Here is a 25,218-nt window from a genome sequence, read left to right as displayed (position 1 = left end):
CGAGAGGACAGAGACATAAAAGAGGATAAGATAAAATACAGTTTATTTATCCCAAAAGACCAGAAATTGTTCACACAGCGCACAACAGTTAAAACATTGAATACACCCTATAACAAATAAAGCTTAGACACATTAAATAAGCTCAATAAAAAATAAATACAATATAGATATAATACAATAAAAAACACAATAAATATCATCAATCAAAAACACTGGTATTCCCAGTGGATGTATGTTGAGCCCAACGCACCATCTGCACCTCTGATTCCATAATTAATCATTGGCTTAATTTCTTTTTAGGATGAAAACAGCTACAGTCTGGCAGTGGACCATCTGACTGAGTGCTGTAGAGACAATGATCTGGCCCTAAACACCTCAAAAACAAAAGAGATGATTATTGACTTCAAGGGATCTGGGGTCAGGAAACAAAATCTCCCACTCCACATTCATGGTGAAATAGTGGAGACTGTAGAGAGCCTTAAGTACCTGGGAGTCACCCTCACAGTGCAGCTGACATGGTCCACTAACATCTCCCAGCTGGTCAAGAAGGCACAACAAAGACTCTTTATCCTCAGAAAGTTAAAACAAGCCAAACCTTTACAGAAAGTGTGCAGGAGTGCAGTGAAATCCATCCTGACAAATAGCAACAGTGTGGTATGCCAGCTGTGCTGCTGCAGAGAGGAAAGAGCTGCACCGAGTGGTGAGAGCATCAAAGAGCATTGTTGGGACGGAGCTCGCACATCTGGACTCCATCTCTGCCATCAGTTTGACGAAGGCAGACAGTATCAGCAAGGACAGTACACCCCGATCAGTCTCGAACAGTTCTGAACAATCAAGACAGAAACAGGAACAGTTTTTACTCTAAAATGACAACTTCCACCACACTACACACTTTACTGTAAACATGGCACTGAAATACACACTTCAATACAAACACATATAATATGTGCATAATGCTGCTGTTTCCCTCCTCTTTTGGTTGTTTTTATTCATTCTATTTACTTATTGTTTTTATAATAAAGCCTTTTTACTATGTTTATTGATAATAAATATTCATTCAATCATCCGTATGCAGTTAAAATATAAAAAAAAACTTCAAATGCTGTCTTTTTCCAAATAACCACTTGAATTCCTTTATTCTTATCTCTTTAAATTTAGCCTAAAAAAACAAGCACAGAAGCCTTCATCAGGGAACGAAAGTGGGACTCCGTGGGAGTCCATATTCACCACAGCTGCAGTTGTTTTGATGACCTCAGTGTCAGACTCAGATTATCATCCCTGTCTCCCTAAAAGTCCCAAAGCCAGATGCTGTAGCCTACAAAGTGCAGCATCATCTCTGTGAAACACACTGTACTGCATACTGTAATATAATGCATAATATAAAACCACATAATAACTATATGCAGTTTTTGTGCTAGAGAAAATGAAAATTGACAAGCAAAAAAAAAAAACTTTTGGAAAACTGATGACGGTTGACGGTTGGAAGGTCGGGTAGTCGGGTATAGTGCTGCACCAAAAGTCTCCCTGTGACTGTTTAGTTGTAAGCAGGTTGCTGCAGTCGCCAGTAGTTTGCATGGAAGACGCCGACTTGTCTGCAAACACTCACTAACAGTTCAAAAGGTAGTGAAACTGAAAGGTGGTGAGAAACAAAGACCATTTATATTTAAAGTAAACATTATGCTTCTTGAAATATGTTGATTGCAGCAGTAAAGCAGGCCATTTAATCTGAAGGTTTCAGGGTTTTTGCAGGTTTTGTCTCAAGTGTTTGCAGAAAAGATGCCGTCGTCTATGCATCGTCATCCACTGCAACCTGCTAGAGATCAAAGTAATCGTAAGGACGTTTTTAGTGTTGCAATATTTTTGGGGTGTTTTCATCTGATGAACAACATCCAGCAATGGCTCACCAACCAGTCCAGGAGTATTCAGTACCCCACCCCTTTCCAGGCCTGCACGACTGAGGCCCAACATTCAAATTTGGGTTGGGATCAAGCACGATTTTGTCACGGCACACTGAGAGGACTCAAACTCAGAACTTACCACGATCAGTTTTACAAGATTTAACAAGGAAACTCAAGAATATTTTATGATCCCAATGGATCCGGCTGCAGACAGGCTAAATACACAAACAGTGGTTTCCAACTTTCTTTATTCAGCTTCAGCTCTGAATAAAGAAATGCCAGGTTTTTTTTTATATTTAAAATCTCTTTATCGCGTCCTCGTCAAGTCTTCCCAGCTCCCAGCAGCAGAGTCAGGGGCTGAACAGCTCTGAAAATGTGAGAAGAGAAATTCAGTCAGAGTTCACATTTTCAGTTCCTCCCCTGAGGGACCGCTTCACTAGCTTCTGTGCTCTTCATCACCTGCTGATTATCGCAGTCTGCTCAGTTCGTCACCCAAATGTCCAGAGGTCAGAAGCTAAACACACAAATGAAAGAAAAATAACTAATGTGAACATAAACTCTAATTTTATGACCCATGTAAACGGTAAATCACATTTACACAACTTCCTCCTCCCTGCCACTTTATCTTTCATAATATGTCCTGCATGTATCACCATCACAACACTGTGATAAACAGCATGCAGGGAATGCAAACAAACCATTAATCTCCTTCTGCCAACAGAAAAACAACCCACACCGCAAACATTTCCTAAATAACCAACTCCTGCTTATTTACACTGCACTATTAAGGCTGCGAGGATGATGCACACAATGAGACAGCGGTGTGTTTGCTTTAAAAAGGAACTGGAAGCAAAACCGTTTATGAATATTTTACTGTGGAGAGCGGAGAGCGACAAAGAGGACGTCTGGAGTCAGCTTTTGATAGTTTTTAAACGGCCCTGTGTGTGTTTGTGCGGCGTATGAGTAAATAACTGGAAGTAGCTGCGGCACTTTGTCTCCCTCGCTCTCTCTGAATACCTGCTGCCAAAGTACACAAGAGGAAATAATAAATAGAAATGCAAAAAGAGAACATCTGGTGGGAACAGTTAAAAAAAAAAACACATGAAAAATTGTGATTATACTCAGGGAAAATACACAGGGGCCTTACAATAAACGCATGTGTTTTCCTTTGTTAAAATGCATTGGATATTTCTCTCCGAGTTATGACGCTGAAATCTGTCTCCCACACACAGAGCGAGCATTTTTTTTTTTTTTGGAAAGTGACCAATGCAGACATGAAAAGCAATCAGATGTGATTGTGTTTGTAATTGGAGAGGAGTTCTGTGCGGCTCCGTAGCAGAACATGGTTGATTGTGTTTGAATAGTTGCTGATTGACTGCTCTGCTGCAGCCAAGCTGTGCACACTATGTGTCCAATAGTTTTCTTTTTCTTTTTAAAAAAAAAGGAACTTGAAAATTGCTTCGTAAACTAAGGAGTTAACCATTTATTCCCCGTGCAATCATATTGCTCCTTAGGTCACAAATTCAGCCTGACTGCTGGACTGAAATAACTCTGGTGAAGAGTCGCCACTGGAAAGAAATGTGCAAGGATGGGTTTTGTAATGAAAAATTAACAAGCTGGGTGAGGCAAAGCGCCGTGCTGTGTGGGAAATAACACAGAAGTATTCAAAAGTGCTACTCTTGTGGAGAGGTAATTATTGTCTTTCATAAAAATAATATTCTTAGAAATACGAGTCATTTTTGGGATTGTACATGCCACATTTCTGGAAGTTTCCTGAACAATAAATAATCTCACATGCAATAATATCACATAATCTCAATCAAATTGTAGCTCCACGGTTTAGCAGTCAGATTAAAAGAGTTTAGACTGGGTATGTCTGAAGACAACTACACAAAAGAGGAGTGTAAAGGCAGGTAAACACTGTGAAATTTCAGATTAAAGACAACCACGATGGAAGAATCACAGTAAAATTTCGGTCACAGTTACAGAGACACAAAGTGGGTGTTATAATAATATTGTAACCAATGAAAGCCTGGGACAAAATTATGTTGTACCAGAAATTTTGTGTGACTCAAAACACTTCATCCTACATCTGCATCATCATCACATCGAGAAAGAATAAATAAAGTGGAAAAAAAGTGGAGGAATTGTAGATCTGCCTTCAAGTCCAGCAGAAACCTCTGGTGAACTCAAGCTGTCTCAATAAAAAATGAGAGCCCTCACAGACTGTATATAAAAGATGGGCAGAGCTTCCAGAGGCCTGCGCTATGAAGCACGATTGAGTCTTATCCAGATAACTTCATGGTTAGGCTACAAACCTATGCTGCAAAGCTAAGATATCTAAGATATCAGCATGTATGAAATCTGCTCTTCAGAAAAAATCATCACCATTCCTGGAAGAGCCCTCAGACCTCTGTGTGCAGGTAGTGGGAGGTTTATCAGTAATAAAGAGATTCTGAGGTGCAACTTTATTCCTTGAATTTTTCCCTGCTGATACAAACAATTTTACTAAAACTATTTTTCTATAAGCAAACATGACATCTATGCTGCTGACCTTATATCAAATTTGCACATAGACTAACCTTAGGTTTGAATTCTGTTCAAACGATCGTGGCTCAAGAGTTGGGAGTTTGCCTTGTAATCGGAAGGTTGCCGGTTTGAGCCCCGGCTTGGACAGTCTCAGTCGTTGTGTCCTTGGGCAAGACACTTCACCCGTTGCCTACTGGTGGTGGTCAGAGAGCCCAGTGGCGCCAGTGTCCGGCAGCCTCACCTCTGTCAGTGCGTCCCAGGGTGGCTGTGGCTACAATGTAGCTGCCATCACCAGTGTGTGAATGTGTGTGTGGATGACTGGATATGTAAAGCACTTTGGGGTCCTTAGGGACTAGTAAAGCGCTATATAAATACAGGCCATTTACCATTTTACCATTTCTGTTGTTACATGTGAAACATCACTGAGGCTGTTAAATATTAATTTAATGGAATACTCAATGATAACCCATCCATTCATTTCATTAAATGATACAGTTGTAATACTGTTAACTCGTAACCAGCTTTGTGCGTCCTCTTATTCTGACCAATGTTGGGGTAAGTGAATCCAGATAACAGGAAGACTTATTTCATAGTATGGGCAAAGGTCTTAAAAGTGCAATCAATGTTGTCTTAAACATGCATTCTTAATAACAGCCAGCAGGTGGCAGCAATTCTGGTTGCAAAATAAAACAGACATTTTGTTCAATGGCTGGAAATTGTACAAAGTATCTTGTAGAGGAGATCAAAATGGCAAATGTTTCTTTCGTTGAAAGAGATCCTTCCGTTGTTTCTGACATCAGTTTCAAACAGCTCGTTCAGTTGTAACCTCACCAGTTGCTGTTTGGTTGGTTTTGGTAAAATGTTAGATAAATGGAGTGGAGACGGTTAATTTACCTCAGTAAAGAAACATAACTAAAAAATTATGCATCATAATAAAATCATATGTTCAATTTGAAATAACTTTTTTCTGAAATTAAATCCACTGAAGTCTATTTTCAGTATCCCAAAAACAATTTATGTTTATTTTTCATAGACTGTTACAAATATCTCCTTTATGGTTGTAACTGTACCCAGCAAGACAAAGGTCTGTGTTTACAGCACAGCAGGGCATCGCTGTGGTCTCCTTTCCCTTTCAGTGATGATCTGCCCTCTATCTTTTTTCTCCTCTCCCCGTTTCTGCTATTGTCTGTGTTCCCTCCATGGAGCCATGACTGTGACTGGTCTCACCTGGCTCGCTGGTTTGCACACCTACACTCAATCTTTAATCAGTCTCCCTCTGCATTTAATCCCTCGCCCATCCATCCAATTTTGCCAGATTGCTCTGCTGGCTAAGTAGAGGTACCATGCAGGGTTGCTAGTATTTGCACTGTAATCTTTCTGGAGAGTTTAACTAAGACCAGAGCTTTTCCCTCTGGACATAACTCTGGGTTTTCTGCCTTTACTCTGACCTTCTCATGTATGCCACCAGCCACCCTGCCTCCGTTCCCTCTGCCTGCTCCCTGTCCTCACTATCTCTCTGCTTTAGTCATTTCATGTTTCTATACTTCTCTGCTTCAGTTCGCCACTCCAGACCTGTAACGTTAACAGAAATGGTCACGGTGACAGCACCCGTTAGTTGCTATGCTCCTTATTTTGAAACATCAGTGATTGTGTTTTAGACTCAGCTGTTGTTGCTGATGTTTCCATATTTGGCAGGATGGAGCAGTAACTTATCTTTTAGAGTTAGCAAGCCTGGTTAGCAACCTGCATTGTGCAACACGTGGCAAAAACAACAGATTTATTTGCACAGCCTGTACCTGTAACATTCCTAACTAAAGCAGGCACATCCCTAGCCTCAGGCTTCAACCAAACCAAATGGTTTTGTAATTTGTCAGTTGTTATGAATCAGCTACAGAGACGGATCAGGCTATTAAAAAAAATCTTAATTTCATGCCAAGAATTGGACGCTTTAATGTGGGACTCTGAGGAAATACTTAAAATGCTTTTCAAGCCACCCTCAAACTAGAGAAGCTGCAGTTGTTTGACTTCATTTTTCAGCCAAGAAGATTGCCACTTGGTTTACAAGAAAACCGATGTCATCGACCACTTTGGGGAGGTGACGGTCTAGACATCTGTGGACTTTTCTTTGAAATAACTGAAAGATAAGTAGTTTTGATTGGAGCAGGAATCTTCAGGAGGGCTCTCATCGGAGTCATATTTGGGGTCTGCCTCTTCAGCATGACACCAAAGAGGAGGTAGTCCAGTAACTGATAAAAAGACCACTGAATGGTAAATGGTCTGTATTTGTATAGCACTTTACTTGGTCCTAAGGACCCCAAAGCACTTTACACTATATACAATCATCCACACACACAGGTGATGGAAAGCTACATTGTAGCCACAGCCGCCCTAACAGAGGCGAGGCTGCCGGACACTGGCGCCACTGGGCCCTCTGACCACCACTAGTAGGCAACAGGTGAAGTGTCTTGCCCAAGGACACAACGACCGAGACTGTCCGAGCCAGGGCTCGAACCGGCAACTTTCCGATTACAAGACGAACGCCCAACTCTTGAGCCACGATCATCCCTGCACGCAGTGAAGAGCTGGTTTAAAATAAGTGAAGGACGGTATAAAGGGTTCAGTCAGGCAGCTCTGAGGGTTGTGGTAGTTCTTTCTAGATTAAGTTTTACTGGGCTTTTGAAATATTTTCATATTCTTGAGGCTAAAGTCAAAGAGACTTTATTTATCCCCAAGGGGCAATTCAGATAGATGACACCTTGCCGACCATACATACAATACACAAACATCACATTGGGGAGACAGGTCAGGCTAGGTAGCACTGGCCGGTCGACCACATGAGCAGCGACCCCGAACCGAAACCATAGAAAATGCACAGCATGAGGAAAGACGAGGAGAAAAAAAAGAACTCCCCCCAGACTGAGCTTCAGCAGGGAGATCAGTTTGAGAACAGGAAAAAACCACCTCAGCACATGAATCATCACATCTCACAACATAGAAGACATAAGCTTCGAAGGCGTTTGGAGGGGTCAGTGTACATGCGTATGTGTGCGTGTGCGTGTTAAATTGCTGTGATGTGACACAACAGATGTGGGACATCAAAGGGAGGGTCACTGGTTTGCATCCAAAGCCCAGCTGCTCTCAGGAAAGACACAGACTGGCTTCCAGGGCTGAGGAACACCCAGGTGTGCTTATATGCTGAGCACATAAATGAAAATCATTTTCTATTGTGTGCAACATAAACCTGCTCACTAAATACATATAGGTAAACAATGTGTTGTTCAATGATGTTAAAACAAACCTCATGCTCATTTTTTGCAGCAAAGTCTTCAGCTCTGACTCAGACTGGAATGCATCCAGCTCTGCTTGAAAATAGACTTGCACGGGACTGATCCTCAAACAGAACAAGACAGCAATAAAGACCTCCCCTGCAGCCTTGAATTTGATTTGTTTTGGTGCTGTTGTGGGGAAAAGTCAGCTTCATAGCATTATGTGAGTACTTTATTCTGAAGAGAGAAATCAACATCATCATCTCTGTTTTGAACTCACAAATATCAGAATGGAAGTCACGCAGGCAGACTAGACTCAATTTTCCAACCTCCAGCTCAGTGAGATTTCTTTTTTTCTGCTGACACAAGGTTTTCATTTCACAGTAAAGACATGCTTCTTGCTTCAGCTATTACCTGAGAGGTGTACCTTTTCTTCTCTTCCAGCTAAAATCCACTTTCATACCAACTTATAGCTGGTTTTAAGGACTCAATCCTATCAAAGAAACGCTATAAAAGTCCATTAGGACCAAATGCCTTTCTGTGACATTTCAGGAGGATGATTACACCTGGTAAAACAATTTAAAGCCTCAAAGGATCATTGAGCATCAAACGATTCTGGACCAGGAGTTCATTTTTCCATGCTTATGGGACTATAAGGAAAGCTTTTAAAGAACCTATCCTTCCCATGCTCCGCTGCCGAGCGGCTCTCACTTCTGAAAAAGAGAGATGATAGCTTTGAATGACCTTGACACGCTTTGCTTTGTCTCATCACTGAGCTGCAATTCCAAGCAAATCAAGCACTGCCATGCCTGAGCAAGAGAGAGAAAACAAGACCCTCAGGAATACACACACGCACATGCACACACACAATCTCCCAACCCGGTCACACCTTCTTCACTTCACCACCGTGACATTAAGATGACAGCAGCACCAAGAGGAAATGAGAAACATGAGAGTGGGAGGTCGGGTGATTAGTGCAGGTCTCACAGCCCCACCTTGTGTTCAAAGGCAGGAAGTGACACACATACAGACACATAATAGGGATGAAATAAAGATTATTCAGTTGCTGAACACATTAAAATAGAGTCCTCATAAGCAGATGGACATAAAGACAGTGGAGCTACAGTTTGCTGTAGAGAACTGGAATCAGGTTAGGCTGTGCTGGAATTGCTACACTGTTGTCACTGACGCACTGGTGCACGTGTTATGCTGCTGCAACCTGTTTTATACAATAATTCTCATTTTTGGCTCAAGAAATGGACTCATCATCCTTACAGTGCACATAAAAAATGAAATAAACATTGCAAACAATCTGAAAATAAAGAATCCCTTTGATTTTACCTCTGCTGAATCATGAGGTCTGAATTAAACTAACTAGTAACTAATCGAGGGATAACCATCCAGTTCTGTTTCTCACAAGCTGATTTGCAATTACTTGAAGGTACATATTTTATTTCACTGTTAATCAACCTATATGTAAAGTGCTTTTCAAGTTATATTTTATTATTTATTCATCAGAAAAATATTTCCAGTGGCATAAGCTTAATTTTATTTGACCACATGGCTAATTTAATCCTTCAACATGGAGACAGAAATTAAGTCAGACAGAGCAGTAAAAGCAGGACCTCGAAGAACAACTTAAGGGAAGCTAGAGGAGCTTAAACAGGGCACCGTGTATGACAATCAATGGAAATTCTGGGATTGTGGACAGAAACTAACTGGTTGTCTGCTTGATCTAATGTTCATGTTTGAAAATCCAAGACTAACAGTGCCATAAAGACCAGTTACTTAATGGATCGAGACTTCATCCGTAAAGATTTGCAACAGTATCTTTCATCTCAAAAATGGGCAATCAAAACTACCTTCATGGTTGTTCCTCTTGCAGAAAGTCGGCGCTTATCCACAAGAACTTTCACACAGACTCACAAAATACTAGCAATAGAGAAAACAGACTTTTAAATTGGATCCACTATAAGAATACTGTGCATGTGATCAGTACAATCAATCAATAATAGCCTAATATGAAGTAACAGAAATCAATAGTGCAAATCAGCCTGTTACCAGTAATTCAGAAACACCCCAGGGTTGTTTTTTTTTTAGAAATCTCTCTTTTTAAAAGCAGCATACATTAAATATATGTTGTAGTACGCCTCAGAGCCTGCATGTAAAATATGTGCAGTTCCCATTTTGCATGCTTATTAGCCACATTAGCATTCAGTTAAAAGCACCGCTATGGCTAAGTGAAGCCTGACAGAGCTGATAGTCTCTTGTTTTCTGCTGCCCGTTTCTGAAGCAGATCATATCCCAGTTTTCAAACGTGTCATTAAACAGTAAACTGTCACTTTTACAGACACGCAGCCTGAATCTCTGATTGAATGCTGATTGCAGAACAGAGAAGAAGATCACGATGAAGCAGCAGAACGACACAACAGATGAATCCTGCTTGTTGGCATGAAAAATATTAAAGGCAGTCAACTGACATGGAGCAGATTAGCGTTTAGATGAATAATGAGAACGTACGGAGCTGGTAGATGGGCATATTCAGCATTGATGGTATGATTTCTCTCTCTCTCTCTGCACTATAAAAGACGTGGCTACTAGCTGAGCTCACGTAGGCTGAACCAGCATTAATCTCATAATTTAATATTCAGTCTAAGCACAGCTCTCAGAAAAGGGGAATGAGAAGAAAAGCAGCTTGGCCTAAGGGGGACGGTGTGATTCCGAAATGTTGACAGTGGCCTCTTGCCATCAAAACCACTGAATCTTATCAGTTTTACAGACTTGTTTTTTGATTGTCGACTTATTTCTGCAGATGAATGCAGATTATTACAGATGGATTTCGTTCCCCCTCTGTTCCTCCACCCCCGTGCCTTTTTCGCTCACAGCAACATCTGTGACAAATATAAAGAATACAATGAAAACCCACTTAAGCTCACTTAACACTCATGCATCCAATCTGCAGGAGGGTCCGATAACAAGGCTCTGCCACAGGACTTGCAGCCTACTGCTTCTGGATTGGAGCACGAGGGGTGAACGAGGGAAGCTAGTGAACATGCAGGACCAGGTTTTGGATTGTTCTAGGGGTTAAACTTTATCCACTGGATTTCCATCACAAAAGCCTCCTCAGCAGTGAGCAGACGTGACCTTGGGGCCTGCCAGGGACAAACTGAGGAAGTGAATTCAATGAAGCGTCCTCCATTCACGTGTAGGCCTAATAGGTCGCTGTCTATCACACCAAGTACCCGACCCTAGGCACACCTCCTCCTCTTACACTGGTCAGAGTCCCTTTATTATGCTGATCTAATGACTGTGGAGGGTAATCCCAAAGACCTTCATTTGAATCAGGGTGATGTGTTACGCACTCAGCCAGATTTGAACTGACACTGGGCCCCATACCTGCCAACTTGGGTGAGCGTTAAAGTCAGCCGTTGCAGTACCAAAACAAATTTATCCTTCTACAATTTGTGCATTCGTTTATTCTGATCTCATAGTAAAATCTCTTGATGCAAAAAAACAAATACCTGCACACAAAGAAAGCAGTGGTAGAACGTGTGCTGCAGAGATATGATATTGCTGGAAGGATCTGTCTTGTTTGAACAGTAATAGAAAATATGTCAGTGAGTCCAGTTTGACAACAAAATACAAATTATTTATAGAAATATTTGTCTTGATACTGACCCTAATGATTTAGTTTCAAGAATATCGACTTCACCAGCTCACCTCTGTGATCCCTATAACTTTCTTATCATGATAAATAGCCGACTGTATGGTTACACTTTTAGCTACACTTCGCACTTTTGCTCTGGAAAGCTCCTGCCCTTCCCCTTCCTCATGGTCGGGGATTCCTGGAACTCAAGATTGGGGTTATCGAATTTTTAATACACAATTATCATGGGCAAAAGAATCTCTAATAATGATATTATTGTCATAGCTATAGCAGGAATGCGTAGTTGTAATACTCCGTATTGTGACCAAAATCACAAGAACTAATTTTGGAGAATAATCCAGTACGATCATAGAGTGCATATATTTAATTAACGTAGAACAACAATTCTGAAGTCTTGAACTTCACTGTCATCATTGTGGGGTTTTTTTTTCCTTTTTTGGACCATAGTTGTATTAGTGGAGACAAGACATTAAACATATTGCTAAGCTGGGCGAGCAAGAAAACAGGCTAAACAGAACAAACTTAAAACTATCAGACAGATGGAACAACTGCCACCTATGTGTAAACCTTTAAATGTTTTTTGCCTTTTAATACACTGAAAAAGACCAGACAGAACCTGCCTGTCACTCGAATTGATCACATCTCTAATAATGCAAAACTTTAACCCTTAATACAAATTAGAGGAGTTATACACATTAAAAGAATACGCAAAGTAGAACAGCCATGAATGAGGTATCAGCCACAGGAATTAAAACGCCTTTATTTCTTCTGTAAAGTTGGGTACTTTAATATGGGAGTATATAGCCGACCTGAAGTGGCCACTTAAGGAACTGCAGTTTTTTTTTACATTTGCACACTGTGGTTTTGAATTTTATTACTTATAACTCATTTTACTGAGAAGGTGCCAAACAACCAGAAATGATACCAAAAAATAAAAAGAAACAAATATTTTTTTCCATAACTGAGTCACAGTGTAGACCTTTTATTTCCTGCTTTAAGGGAGTAGAATATGTGTTTCACAGTTACATGTTCAACAAATAGACAAAGTGCTAAAGACGAAACTACTATTAACCACTCTGGTGTTTTGGAGAGGGGAAAAGACGGTACTGGATGCGATGTTTGCCATTACCATGATTGCTGACATGGTCAAAATAAATTGATGAGATTTAAATTTGTGACGTACAACCTGTTTACCTTTTGGTATTCAGTCAAATACATTGCTAACTTTATTCATTGTGTGCTCATTTTTGGCTCTTGAAGTACAGGGAAAATAAAAGTATTTGAAATTCTGGTGAAGATTAACCACAATGCACAAAAAATATAAAAAATGTACAAGTTTTTACAAGTTATGAACATCTTTCAGTTTGTAAACGATCGTCAGTGCTGCTGTACCACAAGGTCATTGGTCTAAGTGAAGGTGTTGATCCGATTTACTCATTAAGTAAAAACAAAACTGTTTTTATTTCAGATTTATATTTTTCACTCATGAGAATTTATAACTCAGAGAGCTGCTGAGAGAGATGCAGACTCCCAGTCTTCTTTAATTTTCAATTCAATTCAATTCAATTTTATTTATATAGCGCCAAATCACAACAAAAGTCGCCTCAAGGCGCTTCATAGATACAGAGAAAAACCCAACAATCATATGACCCCCTATGAGCAAGCACTTTGGCGACAGTGGGAAGGAAAAACTCCCTTTTAACAGGAAGAAACCTCCGGCAGAACCAGGCTCAGGGAGGGGCGGCCATCTGCTGCGACCGGTTGGGGTGAGAGAAGGAAGACAGGATAAAGACATGCTGTGGAAGAGAGACAGAGGTTAATAACAGATATGATTCAATGCAGAGAGGTCTATTAATACATAGTGAGTGAGAAAGGTGACTGGAAAGGAAAAACTCAATGCATCATGGGAATCCCCCGGCAGCCTACATCTATTGCAGCATAACAAAGGGAGGATTCAGGGTCACCTGGTCCAGCCCTAACTATATGCTTTAGAAAAAAGGAAAGTTTTAAGCCTAATCTTAAAAGTAGAGATAGTGTCTGTCTCCCGAATCCAAACTGGAAGCTGGTTCCACAGAAGAGGGGCCTGAAAACTGAAGGCTCTCCCTCCCATTCTACTTTTAAATACTCTAGGAACAACAAGTAGGCCTGCAGAGCGAGAGCGGAGCGCTCTAATAGGGTGATATGGTACTACAAGGTCATTAAGATAAGATGGGGCCTGATTATTTAAGACCCATCTCCATAGAGACTGTGTCAGCTTCCAAAAAGACAAAAAACAAACTAAAAACCAGCAACAAACAACTTAAACATAAACAATCACAAAGAAAGAACAATACAGTATCCACATCTGAACCAAAGAGTAAAACAGTGAAATGTGGATTATTAAATATTAGGTCTCTCTCCTCCAAGTCTCTGTTAGTACATGACTTAATAATTGATCAACAAATTGATTTACTCTGCCTTACAGAAACCTGGTTGCAGCAGGATGATTATGTTAGTTTAAATGAATCAACACCCCCGAGCCATTCTAACTACCAGAAATCTCGAAGCACAGGCCGAGGGGGCGGTGTGGCAGCAATTTTTCACACCAGCCTATTAATTAATGAAAGACCAAGACAGACTTTTAATTCATTTGAAAGCCTGATGCTTAACATTGTCCACCCCAGCTGTGAAACTCAGAAACCAGTCTTACTTGTTATCATCTATCGTCCACCTGGGCCTTACACAGAGTTTCTGTCTGATTTCTCAGACTTTATATCTAATTTAGTTCTGAGCTCAGATAAAATAATTATTGTGGGTGATTTTAACATCCATGTAGATGCTAAAAATGACAGCCTCAACATGGCATTTAATCTGTTATTAGACTCAATTGGTTTCTCTCAAAATGTAAAAGAACCCACCCACCACTTTAATCACACTCTAGATCTTGTTTTAACATATGGCATCGAACCTGAACATTTAACAGTGTTTCCTGAAAACCCTCTCCTGTCTGATCATTTCCTGATAACATTTACTCAGCACAGTGAACTTCATAAATAAGTATTTTCTCAGACTTGGAGCCAACCCTCTTCAGCCCAGCAGACGATTTGGTGTGTCCCTGCCTGCAAACTCGTGTGAGATTATTCAAACCCAGAGCACAATTTTTAATTCTAGCCTAGATCCCAGAGTTTCCCAGGACACCAAATATGTTAAAGTGAATTACAGGGTAATGCAGTGAAAACAGTGCAGCAGAAGCCTAAAAAGAATCCACGTAATGAAATGCTGCAGTCATAAAAATATTCCCTCAAATTACACAGAAGTTTAATACAGCTTCATTAAATTATGCAAAATCTAAATATATATATATATATATATATATATATATATATATATATATATATATGTGTGTGTGTGCTGTTTTCTAACTGTGGAGAGTGTTTTTCTTTTTTCAAGTCAAAGAGACATGGGAATAAAAGATGCAATAAAGCCTAATGTGTTGCCTTACCAACAAGGTTACAGCCTCAGGGCTCCAGCTCCCCCGGGCCCCATATTCACTCTGTGTCAGTCGCTTTATGAAAAATGCACCATTATATTCCATAAACCAACTGACCATTAAATTATAGTGTCAGCTCAAATGATAAAGCTCTCTGATAAGGCATCTTTATTTCCACACAGCCATTTTACCTTTGCTCTGATGTGCACGTTGCATATTCCCAAATGAATTTATGTTTCAACAAATTACCATAAATAGCGGGTAATCAGGGACTGCAAAGAAACTGTTCGCCCCGGGGCCCCTTTTCAGGGTTCATGTTTATGGGTCAAACAAATGAGTCATTCTCTGGTTTAAAAAAAAAATCGGAGCTTAAGCAAATAAAACGCTGTTTTTTTTTGTCCTTCCCTACAAGCAAAGAATGTAAAGCATCTACACAGTGTGATTTTTATGAGGATTGGAGACAAACTGGTGTAAGAAGTCGATTTAAACGTCCTCTTTAAGATCCTTTAAAGCAACAGGAAGCCATCAACACCATAAAAACACTCCAGAGAAAGTTGCAAACACAGGCAGAATGTTTGGTGCTGGCAGTAAATTCAAAATAATCACTTTTCTTTGTTTTGTCCATCATCTCAGTACAGTTATGGTTAAATGCAGGCTTCCATGATTAGTAAACCATTTAATTTATTTATATTTCATACAGCTTCCCAAGTTGTTGAATTTGATCCTACATGGAAAATCTAATATTTTTATAATAATGGATTGCATTTACATAGCGCTTTGAGGGACCCCTCAAAGCGCTTTACAATACCACTATTCATTCACTCTCACATTCACACACTGGTGAAGGCAAGCTACAGTTGTAGCCACAACTGCCCTGGGGCAGGCTGATAGAGCCGAGGCTGCCATATTGCACCATCGGCCCCTCCGGCCAACACCAGTAGGCGGTAGGTGAAGTGTCTTGCCCAAGGACACAATGACCGAGACTGTCTGAGCCGGGGCTCGAACCGGCAACCTTCCGATTACAAGACGAACTGCCAACTCTTGAGCCACGATCGTTCCTTCCTTGTAAAAGTTCATATTCTAGTTTGTTTAATTATTGCACACCTTTTACAACCGAATAATATAAAAGCTATTATGCCAGTACACACCTTCAGTGCACGTGGCAAATTCTCAGGCTATACATTTTCCAGTGAAAGTAAACAATCTGAATCTGATAAATCTCTGTGTAAACAAAACATGAAAAGCCTGCTGCAATCACAGACTGAGCCTTTACGTGTTTTATTGATTCTTGAACAGTCATCCCACGGGGATATGAGTCTGCAAAGCATATTGGATAAATCATGATTTATTATTTTTCTGCATGTGAAGAAATGCTGCCAAAATATGCATAAATGTAATTAACTGACATTTCACTCAGTGAGTTCCCATCAGGCACTGGTTATCAAACAATTTATTTCTCGTAGTTTACGACCGAGCTTGCCCTCAGGCGTGCCCACAGATCACTGTGGATTGACTCTTGGGGAGGCAGAAGAAAAGAACAGTGCTTCCAAGTAAGCCATTACCTCTGCCTATGGGGTTATTAATCCACACAATAAAGGTTTTAGCTCTCAGCAACCCAGAGAGAGAGTTACAGTGATTATGGCCAAACCAAACAACTTTACAGCAGTGAGAATGAGGCTGAGTTTAAGTACTGCCTGCTATGTGCTAAATATTCCTTAAAGAGATTAAGACCTTTGTTCATATCATATTCATATCAACTGTCTAACTCGAAGTTGCACATATTATTAAATCAATAAGTAATATAAAATACACCATGCTGAAATAGGTCATTCTACACAGTGTGTGCTATAATTGTATAGTAAGTTTGCATTTATATGCACTGTGTCGTTACTGCCGTCAATTAAATCTCATAAAACACCTGCATATAAAATGTCACTCAATTGAAAAGGAAAGAAAATTGTCACCTTTTGTTTTCTTATTGTGTCCTCTAATAAGGCTATCGCTACTGATGAATTAATCGTTAATAAGCACTTACTTTCTAAAGCTGGTTTAAAATGACATCTGTCTTCCAGATTTTATAAGCATGTGTTTGTGTTCAATTTGAAAAATAGTAGAATGCTGTAATATAAATATAATGGCTTTTAGAGCAGAATATTTCTCTCTAAATTGTTGCATATAAACTGGTATTACATGAAAATACTAGTGCAAGTTCAGGCATTAAAGACTCTTTAGAAATGTAAGTTTGACTTTCATTTCCAGCGATCACTTTTCTTACATAAGGCACCGCATTCTCCGGGTTTACCTTTTATCCTCTATGAAACTATATAATAGTACTTTACTACAGACAACGTTTATGTTCACTCACCCTAACACATGGACGACTTAATCTGACTTGGCAGTCATATGGTTGCAGTTACCTTGCTTAAGCTGTTTTGTGTTAAGCATAATGAGAGCCATCAAACTCCGGTAAATGCGAGACACTCCTCAAAGACCCTCCGCTGAGGACTTTTCAAATGTGCCACGGTAACAATTACATGTAAATCAGACCAGCAGGCTGGAATTTTAAAAAGTTGAAACAAAAGAGATGGATGAGAGCAGATGAAACTTTAATGGATGTTGGGAAGGAGTTTGGTTATTTTAGCAGCATTTGAGCCAGAAAGAAGAAAAGATGTTAAATCAGATAAATAACTAAACCTGATGAAGTAAGGCAAATATTTTTCTTATGATTTTCTGTTCCTACTTCATATCAAGCTTTAATCCAGTTTTTAAAAGGTGATTTAATATCCTTTTAGTTATTTTCTGTAATTTGCATACAGATACTATTACAATGGCTGTCTGTGAAGGTTCTCAGTCATCCAGGTCGTCGTAGTCTAAAGAGCCTCGAAAGAAAAGCGTTTGAACTTCTTTAAGTTGCTTAAAGACGTTTCACCTCTCATCCGAGAAGCTTCTTCAGTTCTAGGATCAAATGGCGCAGAGTCTCAGATTTAAGCCCTGTGGGAGGGTCCCCCTAAGAGGGACAATGGACCCCCTAATGATCCTCTACAAAATCACATGAGCCAAGGTGTGAAAACAGGTCACAATCAGCCAGGGTTTCGGGTGAGCTCATTGTGAAACCTGGCCCCACCCTATCATGTGATTTTGTGAGGTCAGATGGCCCAGGATGTGAGTGGGCGTTAAGGCGTCTGGGAAGGGATCTCAAAACTGGATTATAGATGGCAGACAGTTGGTGTCGTAAACCACCGCCTCTGTTCAAAGATGGCCGTTCACAGAGAGTGGACTCTTTCAAACCGTCTGTTTATTACAATGGTTGGTACTCATATTAAACACGGATACAGTTTTAAATAATGAGGTCAGAGTATGTACAAGTAATCCCCGTGAGACTGCTTTAAAAAACTCAGTTTCAGACAGTTTTTTTCTGCACTTGACTCTTTATAGATATTTCTAACTGGGTCATCTTCCCACTAAAAGCCTCAGTCATATAGACCTAGAGACCAGTCCACCACACCCTGGCAACATTCAGCCACTTGGGGGAAAAAAATCTGTATTCCCCAACCAAGTTCCGAGCAGTTGCTGGATGCTGCTGGCTATATGTAAATAAAATCAATCACAAAGGGGATGAGAAAAAATAATAATTACATAAGTATAAGAAATAACAATCATACCAGCAGTGTAAGGATTCACAAATGCCAGCAAACTCTTGGAGATTTCTGAAACTATCGTAACGGATTTGAGGGGATGTGGAAAAATATGTTTACACCTGAAAAAAACACGACCACAACAAAGACTGAGGAGGGAAAAAAGTGCCAGTATTTTATTTGTTTCTGTCGTTTGGCCGGTGTATAAAACGCTGGGACACGACCACATGGTAATTGCCTATGCTGTGCCAGCACAGCATAGGCATAAGTGCTGGCCACAACATCAGCCACCTACATAGGTTACATCCTAGACTCCACAAAGATCTCCCACAGAAGCCTAAATCAGGCATTTAGCCTGGCTTTAGCAATACATTTCACAGCAACTGCCAATAACCTCTAGAAATCCCCTTTTAACCTGTCAGGGAATACTAACTTTTTCCCCATGAGCAGTGGTTACCAGGTGGTTGCCAAGAGGTCTGTAGACCTGTGTGGCCCGAATGCTGCTCAAACCCTCTGCTTATGTGGGACAGACAATTATGAGAAAATTGGTTTAAAAGGTGAGGTAGAACTGCTTGTGTAAAACAGAAGATGAGCAGGGATGAGAGTGCATGAATAAAAATGTGGAAATATTCATACGAGGTCCCTTTTAATCACTTAATGTTCCAATGAAACTACTATTTTACCCCAGCCTTCAGCACAAGCAGTGTGTAAGTGCCTTAATGCAGCCATAAAATTCTTTAATCATGCTTCAGCTGCTAAGCTGAGGGTTTTACCATGTGTGGCTATAACAAGCAGTTAACACTATCTAGTAGCACCAAAGCTGTGATTTTAATAATGATAAATATGCCCGCTAATTCAGTAGTCAATTATTGTGTGGAGGTGTGTTCATATTTACACTATGAGACGCAGATCTTGTGAAGACTGCAATTATCTACCATCTATATGGAATTAAGGCTATTTAAAGATGGCAAATAGCAAGAGTAGTGTCTGCAAAATGAATTCATTCTTATTTTATCTGACCAGTTGGCAGTTATTTAACCTGAAGTGAAATGGGGATTGGAACTGCTGTTTGAGACTGAAGAAGTGCTTTAGTGCTTCACGGATGCTCAGCTGTGTGGATGGGAGAGTTTGCACGGTTTCACAGCGAGTGCACCACACTTACTTTCAATATTTCATGAAAGTGCTGCACGAGCACAGTGTTGTTTGAACGGAGTGAATCACTGAACAAAGTATTTAATTCATGCATTGACTTTTCCACTACAGTTAAAACATCACAGAGCTATTTCTTTGGGGTGTGGTTGTTCAGCTCAGCAGCGTTGGGTTTAGTCGATATTATCGTGCTGCCTGATGCAGAGCCTCGGGTCCTGTCCGCATTTGTTTCACCAAAAACGGTGATGTCACAGCTCCAGATATTGATGGATATCACGGGTTAATGGAGTGCAATGAGAGTGTCACAAAGAACTCTATCCAAAAAGATGCCACTAAATGTCATCCGCCACCACCGGAGTCAGTGCGTGGTTAAATTTAGGTGGGTGAAAGCTTCATGTAAGCGATTCCCCGTGGCTACGTCGTGATTCACACGCTGCCTCAAAATGATGCTTTTTTTGGTTGATTTTCCAACTTCTTGCAACAGCTGTGAGGGCGATAATTCCAGCGTTACACGGGCACTGTGAGGAAATTAATTTCTCCACAGCCTATAAAAAGAATGAAAAATCACCTCTCTGTTTCAGTTACTTATCTTAAGGCGATACTGTACCAGCTGGAGTCTAATGAGCACGGTCACGCTGTAATTTTGGAAGTTCACACTGACCATTCACAGCCCAGCTTTTTGTACAAATTAAATTTGAATTCCCTCTTTTTTCCCCTTCAGTTTGTGTTTATAAGACACACAACATTTCAGGCTGCACTGACAATCATTCGGGCAGTGGGGCTCTTTTAAATTAACGCTTCTCACAGTTTCTTGTAGACAGACTCACAACAATGAGAGACCCACAGCAATATTTGTTAAACATGAAACAAACTTGTTGCTCTTACATTGTCCTCTCTGACTCCAGTGAAGCGTAATCTGCCTTTTGTGCAGACTCTGTTTGTGTGATTCCTTCACTGTGCTGCGGTGACTGATGGATGCTTGTACACAGACTAAGAAAGAGCGAGAGAGACCTCTCAGCTGAAATGCGAACAGGGAAAAAGCATCTTGGACAAAGGTCTTAATCTCTTTGGAAATTAGACAGTTATTATGTATGTTGCAGGCCAACGAGGCCTACTTTGACTCTGCTGTGTGGGCGTGTTGTGTTGCTGTCTTCCCAGCCTTAGGTGCCACCCATTTTCCTGTATAACCAGGAAATGTCTTAGTAATTAACCCTGAGAGTGCTTAATCTATGTGTTTATTCTTGCTTGAGGGAGAGTGCGCGTTAATTCTCATCATTGTTTCCCAGTTTTATTTCAGCATTTTTGCTCTTTTTTTTTTTTGTTGAAAACAGGTGCTCGGCTGTCCCTTTAAGCTAAATTATCAATTAAACCCTTTTTTAACTCCCTGCCTCCTTTTCCTCGTATACGTTTATTGTTCCTTCTCCACATCTGAAGCGTGGACTCTCTGGAGAGCGTAACAAATGAACACTCATCTGGGATTCAGACCCAGGACTTCTTAAACGTGTTATTTTTGCTTAGATTTCTTAGTTTTTGCTTAGTTTTCTAGTAAGCTAAACAATTCACAAGGACTACCAAAGTAATGCATAGTCATAAACATGTGCATAGCTATCTGTTATCGCAACTGCACACGTTTAAACGTGTGCTGGCTTGCAAGTGACACGTCAGTCCTGTTAGGTCCAACATTTAAAGATTTCTGTTTCTGCTGTTTTACAGAAATTGACCAGGGTACTCAATCAGACATGCAGCAAACATAGAACAGAGGAACAGAGATGTTTCTGGATTAATGGAGAGGAGTGCACATTTGAAAGCAGCTTTAGACAAAAGATGTGACATTTACTGATGTAAGTGGGTCTCTTCTCTTCTCACGGAGGGGGGGTATGTGTGTTAGATCTTTGGGTACAGCATTTGTAACTCTTTAATCTCAAATACCCACTTACTATCTATTTGGATATGCAATTTCATTGTGGAAATCACCATTGAATCATGTAGTTGAAAGCTCCATTAAAAATGCTGGTAGGTGAATGTATGAGCTCAGATTTTGTTGTTACGCTTCAATTCTCTTCTTTTTTTCGTCTTCACTGTCTTTTGCATGTGCCCCTGCTGCTTATGTAAAATCATGATTTTCACATCAATTGGCACAGAGCAGGGCAAATCTGTTATTGTTTGCTTGCATGCATCTTCAAAGCCACAGATTTCCACTCTTAGTTGGATGTGAAAGCACAGTCACGGCTCTGTGTTCAAGCTGAAGCCCAATGTCCCCTCTAAGCTCTAAGCGCTGAATGTTCACAGACTTCAACTGACGTCACCGCTGCTGTCGTGCCACGATCGGTGATGAAACACCAGTTTGCCAGGCTTGAGATTCAATTCGTCACGTTAATTTATTAGGAATTTGACATTCAAAAGCAGATCTTTTTCACTTGAAGGTTTCTGCAAAGTATTCCAATCAGTACTCATGCTTTTAGACTGTGATTAAAAGAAAAATAACAGGCAAACTTGATGCATAAGAGCACTGGATCAGACTGTGCTAACAGGACTACACCATGCACTCAAAAGGTTTACTTTACTTTATTGTTTACTTCCCATATTCCTCTGTTTTCTGGCTCTTACCCAGGTCGAGGTTGCAGGGGCATGCTCTAACCACCTCGCCTACGAGGCGTCAAGGAGGCATCCTGGTCAGAACCCTGCACCACCTCAACAGGTGGATGACAAGCTCCTAACCCAGACACCCTTTTGAGGAACCTCATTTCTGTTGATCGTATCAGCGATCAACAGAAATGAGCTGTCACTTCCCACAGCTCATGGCCATAACACAGGAATGTAGATCGACCAGTAAATCTGCCTGCCTTCATGCTTACTTCTCTCTTTACCACAGACTGGTGCAGCATCCCCATCACTCCAATTCATCCATCAATCTGTGGCTCCACTCTCCCCCCCACTCATGAATAAGAACCGAGAAACTTGAACTTCTCCACTTGAGACCCCAAATGATTCCCAAACCAAGAGTGGGCCCTCCACAGTTTCAAGAACCATAGCCTCAAACTTTTCATCCCAGCCATTTAACACTTAGCTGCAAACCACCACCATGAAAGCTGGAGGTTTTCACTCAATGAGGCCAACAGGATCTGCAAAAAGCAGAGACGATGATCCTGAGACCACAGACATGCCACCCCCCATCTCTTGGATTCACCTAGAAATTCCTTTCATAAAAGCAATGAACAGAATCGGTAACTAAGGGCAGCAGTAGCGGTTTCTCCCAGAACAAGTCTGACTCGTGTAAGCTGCTGTGTGACTGAGAATCTTATAGCTGTGTCTAAACACGTCAGATTTCTTCAGTGTAAATTTGTGTGGTCACTGGTTGATGACTCGGTTCACGTAAATAAAACCACACGCATGCATGCTGCAGGCTGTTTTACTGAACCAGATAATCCCGTTCGGTGCAAGGCTCATTCAAACCACCATTATGAAACACCTCTCAGTTCTAAAAACAGCAATATCATAAGATTAGTAACACATGTTTTTATTTAACATCAAAACTTCCTCTGTGTGGACTCACACAGTCATCACTGTACAGCGCTAGAGTGCTGTGGGCTACGCATTCTCTCAAGCAGACTAAATGGAAAGCGTATATAAAGGGACAAAAAATTCAGTCAGAAAGACCTCGACTACATACTGGTTTCACAGTGGGACGGCGCCGTCCTCTCACACGTGCATGTATCAAAGCCTGTGAGCGCGTAAAGGGAGAGCACTGGAAACAGGCCTCTCAGCCACCGTTACAGCAATCCCTCATTCTGACTGAAACATGTTTACACAGAGTTAACAATGCGAAAGATCGAAACGTCAAACAAAGAGTTTCCATAAAATGTTGTGTAATAATGAACACCTGTCAACTGTGGCTTTCATTTCCACAACATATTAAAATGTGAGGTGCAATTGGATTTTCTTCCACTGCATGGTTTAAAAATAGGTATGTATTTCAGAGGAATGACTGCTTTCAGCAGAGGCAAAACTATCACATCTTCCTAAAGATGAATATATCTGAGTTTTGCACTTAATGATAAAGAAATTCACATCAGCCAAAGCCTATTTTTCAAGACATTTAAATGTGTATGGATTAAAAACAAACCGTCCCCTTTCTGTCCTAAGCGCCACTAAACAGGGAAGTGTATATTTATGCAACTAATTACATTTAAATGTATTTATATAGTGCCAGTTCACAACAACAGGAGTCATTTGTAAGGTAAAGACCCCATGTGCACACAGGCTGTGACTGTAAGCAGCTGCAAACATCCTACAGTGGAGGCTGCAGGACGACAGGACTGTAAGTTGGACGGGTGAGATGCTCAATAATAAATAAATAGACATGTTTTAGCTATTTATTTACTTATTTGTAAATCTCCAGCAAAAAAAGGGAAAAGTATCCATGTGAATGTCAATAACTGGTGATTTTCCACAGATGGGAGGTGGGGGAAATACATACTGTGTAAAAAAGGTCTGAACTATTAATTATGGTCAATGCCACGAATCCTAGCTTAAGTTACAACATCCTGACAAACTGTAGGGTTTTTTTTTTTAGTTTGTTTGGGGGGTTTTGTCCTGAGGAGCCAAAACCCCTGTAGCTTTAAACTGAGTTATCAATGTCCACCATTTCTGAACTACTTTACACTCATAAAAGTGTTGATTATACCAAACAAATGTATAATAAATACTCTGTGTGTGCACAGAGTTGCAGGAGTTGGGGCTTTAAGCTGTGTGCAATTCAATAGGGTAGAGTAGGAAAAATATAAAGGAAAAACATTTCCTGCACACACGGGGCTCGTAATTTGTGGCTCCGCTCCTGAACACACTCAGTAAAATCTGATAAAGACATTTTATATGTTCCTTTACAACATACTGAAACCTTATTCAGATTCTCCCCCCAGAGACACCAAAACATGTTCCCTACTGCAGCTTTAAATCCAGCTTTATTGTGATACACACGATTTCAAACCAACTTTGCAGTCTTACAAGTGTCTACCAGAATAAGCAAACACATCATGCGCTACAATGTGTGTACATATGCTGCAATTGGGCTTAAATACCCGTGAGCTGTGTACATTGCAATAGGGTGGAGTTGGGAGGGGAGGTAGTGGGGCTGCGGGGTATTTCTTGCACACATGGGGCTCATAATTTCTGGCTACGCTCCTGCACAGGCTGATAAAGACATTTTATATGGTGACTTATTGTTACACGACTAACGTATTTTATTCCTCGTATTAAAAAAAGAAAAAACTTACTCATTAGGCCCTTTACTGCTTTGGCCTCGCGTAGGCTACTTCTCTCACCAATGCGGCGCACGTGCACGAGCGGTGTGCGCAGACCGGGAGCGCGCGCGGAGGCGGTCCGGGGCTTCCTCAGTTTTCTGTAATCGCTTTTCTGCTGCTGCTACCTCCAGTTAAATAGCAAGGACACGGGAGCGAGCAGGCGGCCGTGAGAGGATATACTTTTTTCGGTACCTTGGGATTACGACGCGGAATTGCAGCATCGACGGCCAGCTGTCAGGTAAGGTCGACACACGCGTTCAGCCGCCGTAGATCCGCGAAAAGTAACTAAATGTCCCGTAAAAAGT

At 40.7% G+C, this 25,218-nt stretch overlaps 1 protein-coding gene and 1 long non-coding RNA gene across 2 annotated transcripts in view; one reads left to right on the top strand and one right to left on the bottom strand.

Annotated features, from left to right (window-relative positions):
- Positions 1-25,022, bottom strand: LOC146564823 (uncharacterized). Its single transcript, XR_014894442.1, has 3 exons — positions 24,887-25,022; positions 2,358-2,412; positions 1-2,265 (listed from the first exon to the last, which is right to left on the bottom strand). It is a non-coding gene; the product is annotated as an uncharacterized LOC146564823 (long non-coding RNA).
- Positions 25,000-25,218, top strand: part of LOC146564822 (ubiquitin-conjugating enzyme E2 E2) — a 37,282-nt gene continuing 37,063 nt past the window's right edge. Inside the window, exon 1 of the mRNA XM_085292588.1 lies at positions 25,000-25,151. The gene's annotated coding sequence lies outside the window, so the exon portion shown is untranslated. The remainder of the gene's footprint in view (positions 25,152-25,218) is intronic.

This window comes from Mchenga conophoros, linkage group LG11 (assembly GCF_057382185.1).
Source record: "Mchenga conophoros isolate Kocher_MC1m ecotype Shallow Benthic linkage group LG11, M_conophoros_male_GT1.1, whole genome shotgun sequence".
Taxonomy (NCBI): Eukaryota; Metazoa; Chordata; class Actinopteri; order Cichliformes; family Cichlidae; genus Mchenga; species Mchenga conophoros.
The sequence above is the reverse complement of the archived record's forward strand: the minus strand, read 5'-3'. Positions and strand labels throughout refer to the sequence as shown.